Below are 4001 nucleotides of genomic sequence, written 5' to 3'. Positions count from 1 at the left end.
CACCCAAACACAAGGTTATAGATTTATATGATCATTACTGTATTCCATCAATCAAAGGGTTTTAGCCCCATTGCTCTTGAAAACTCAAAGATAATTCTCTTGGTAAGTCCTTTCATGAGAGGATCTGCCAAGTTCCTTTCGGACCTCACATAATCCAAGGAGATTATCTCATTGTTCAAGAGTTCTTTATTGTTTCATGTCTGATGCGAATATGTCTCCTTTTGCCGTTGTAAGCATAGTTCTTGACAATTCCAATAGCAGCTTGGGAATTATAGCGTAGGGACATTGGCAAAGTTGACCCCCACAAGAGCACATCTCCCAATAAGTTTCTTAACTACTCTGCTTCTTGACCTGGTAATTCAAAAGTTATAAATTCAGATTTAATAATAGAGCGAGCTATACAAGTTTGTTTTGCAGATTTTCAAGAAATAGCTCCCCACCCAAAGTAAAAACATATCCCCTAGATGAGCTTACGTCACTATTATCGGTAACCCAATTCGCATCACAAAATTCTTCTTACACTGCAGGAAATTTATTAAAGTGCAAACTCAAATTTATGGTACCCTTTAGATATCTCAACAAGCGACATCCAGTGTTCATTATTGAGATTATGGGTATAACGACTTAGTCTACTCACGGCGTAAGCTATGTTAGGTTTAGTGTAGTTAATGAGAAACATGGCACTCCCTATAATTTTTGCATACTCAGCTTAAAACACACTATCACCTTTATTCGTTTTGATACATATGCTCGGGTCATAAGGTGTTTTGACTGGTACCTCTTCTTGAGCATCGAACCTGTCCAAGATTTTCACTATATAGTGTGACGGACAAAGAGAGAACCCATTTTCAGTTTTTCTAATTTTAACGCCTAGGATTATATCAGCTTCTCCTAGATCTTTCAGTCAAACTGTGCTGATAAGAATCTTTTAGTTTCCTGAATTATTTCAATGTTGGTGCCAAAAATTAGCATATCATCGACCTATAGTGATACATTTGTCTTGTATCCATTAGTTTTAAAAGTATGATCAAACTTTTCATACCATTGCTTGGGTGCTCGTTTTAGTCCATATAGTGATTTTATGAGTTTATATACTTTATTTTCTTGATTGGGTACCAAATACTCTTCTGGTTGTTCCATATATATTTCTTCTTTCAAGTTACCATTTAGAATGGCTGGTTTTACATCCACTTGATGGATTATTAAGCGAAGAATAGCCAGTAGTGAAACTAGAGTTCTAGTGGTTGCAATCTTTATCACATGTGAGAATGTGTCAAAATAGTCTATATCTTTCTTTTGAGTATAACCCACAACCACTAAGCGCGCCTTAAATTTGTCTATTGACCCATCTAGTTTCATTTTCTTCTTGAAAACCCATTTGCATTTTATAGGCTTATTTCCTATAGGCAAATCCACTAAATCCCAAGTATGATTTAACATGATAGAATCTAGTTCGTTTCTAATGGCTTCTTTCCAGAAACTACAGTCTATGGAGGTTATTGCTTCCATATGTGTCTTCGAATCATCTTCAACTAGAAACCTTGAAACAAAGTCTCATTTAAACTTTCTTGGTCTTCCGTAAGGAAAGCAATTAGAAAGTCTGGTTGAAACTATGTTCCATTTTTTGTCTTTTACTTCTTTTAGGTTCATTCACAACAGAATTAGAGGAAGTCACAAAAGGTTTGTTGCTTGTAGAGGCTATATCTGTTCTAATAGTTTTAATAAATGGAAAAACTAGTTCAAAGAATTCAGCATTTGATTACAAAAAGAGTTATCATTTAAACACCTGAATCCATATGCGGTACCATTTTGGGTGTACCCAATAAACACACAGTCAAAGGTCTTAGGTCCTATGTTTGTTTTATTAAATTCTTGATATGCCACTTTAGCTAGATAATCCCACACCTTAAGAGTTTAAAGTTAGGAGCAAACCCTTTCCATTAATCATAAGGGGTTTTAATCAATTTTTAATATAGGACTATATTAAGGATATAGTATGCAGATAAACTGTTTCCCCCACATATTATCTGGCATACCTGAGCTTAGAAGCATAGTATTCATCATTTTTTTCAGAGTTCTATTTTTCTGTTCAGCTATGCCATTTTGTTGAGGTGTATAAGGTGCACTAATGTCATGGATTATTCCATTAATCTCGCATAATTCCTTCAAGAATTTAGTGTTGTATTCTCCACCCTTGTCAGATCCAAGTCTTTTAATCTTGTTATCTAATTGATTTTCAACTTCAGCTTTGAGTTTCAAAAATACTTCAGCAGCCTCATCTTTTGTTTAATAGATAAATCTTAATATATCTAGAAAAATCATCAATGAAAGAGATATAATATTTTTTACCACCCTTGCTTAATGTGTTTTTGGAATCAGCTAGATCCGAGTGAATTAACTCGAGTAATTAAGTCATTCTAGATATGACAGGTTTAAAAGGTTTCTTTACATACTTTGCCTCTATATAGACTCCACAATTAAGAGCATCCATTTGTGTCAGAAATATTTGTAAGATTCATAATTTTCAACCTTTTAATAGAGGAATAGTTCACATGTCCTACTATGCCAAATGTCAATAGCTTCCATCAAATAAGCAGAAATATAAGAATTTTTATTAATAGCAGTCAGAACAGTGTTTAGGACAAATAAGCAATCAGATAAGTATCTCTTTCTTACAAAGTCATTATTTTTAGTGATTATTACCTTATCAGATTCTAACACAATTTTCAAACCAACTTTATTCAACAAACTACCAGAAACCAGATTTCTGCATAAAGAAGGCACATATAATACATTATTCAAAGCTAGTGTTTTGCTGTAAGTAAGTTTAAGGAAGATCTTTCCTTTACCCGAGAATTCGGAGGTTGTAAAGTTTTCCATGAAGACACACTCGCCGTCTATTGCATCAAAAAATTCATGAAATAGGCCTTTGATGGAGCAGATATTCCTGGATGCACCAGTGTTTAGTATCCAAGCATCTTTGTTCTCCACTAGGTTGGCCTCTACAACTACCGCAGCATTGATCTCGTGATTTTTGGCTAGGTTTTACTTGCGGAGTACATTGAGTGGCTAGTTTTGGGTTTCCCTTATGTTGATCCTTTATTTGGTAGCACTGGTATGCTTTATATCCTAGTTTCCCGCAGCAATAGCACAATATTTTGTTCTTTTGGATCTTACCTTCAGGTACTTTGAGTGACTTGTGTTGATTGTTCTTTTGAAATTTTTTCTCTTGATTCTGGTGAAACCTATTTTTAGAACCAACAAATTCAACTAGGTTAGCTTTAACTAAAAGAGAAGAGAGAGAAGTTTCCTTATCTTTCAAGCGATTCGCTTTTTTCGTTCTCATATGGCCGACCAATTCTTGGAGGGTTACATCCCTTTTCTTGTGCTTCAAATGGTTTCGATATTCACTCCAATTGGCTTGTAAAATCTCACATATTTTCATGCCCTCGCTTGGGACTTCTGCTACTAGGTTCTCGTATTCGTGGATTTTGTCCATTATAGGCTTCTCATCAATCATTTGAAATTGGAGCCATTTACCGATGACATACTTTTTTCTTCCAGCGTCGTCACCTCCTATCTTGCCTGCATTGTAGTCCAGATTTCTTTGGCACTCCTATAGTTGACAAACAAGTCGGACATAGAATTATCATATGATTAAGCAGGTGACCTCTCACTGTTTTATTGTTTCTGTCGTATTTCTATTTTGCCTTATCCTCGAATTTTGCGATCGTCCCAACTACGGAGATTGTTGTTGGAGTTATGGAAAGCGTGGAGATCTATGTTGGGGTTTTCGGCGAATTCTGGAAATGTACGTAGTCCACATCCAATTGTTCAAAAAATATGAGCAACTTCTGTGACATTCATTTATAGTTGGTCCTGTCAAGTAGCTCTAGTCTGGAGAGATTAGGCAGTGTTTTAGTAACAGGAACAACCATTACAGTGAAACCTCTATAAATTAATACTCTAAATTAATAAACTTTCTAAAATAATAAAATCTT

Source organism: Sesamum indicum, unplaced genomic scaffold (assembly GCF_000512975.1).
Source record: "Sesamum indicum cultivar Zhongzhi No. 13 unplaced genomic scaffold, S_indicum_v1.0 scaffold00141, whole genome shotgun sequence".
In the NCBI taxonomy this organism is placed as follows: Eukaryota; Viridiplantae; Streptophyta; class Magnoliopsida; order Lamiales; family Pedaliaceae; genus Sesamum; species Sesamum indicum.
This window is presented reverse-complemented; position numbering follows the sequence as displayed.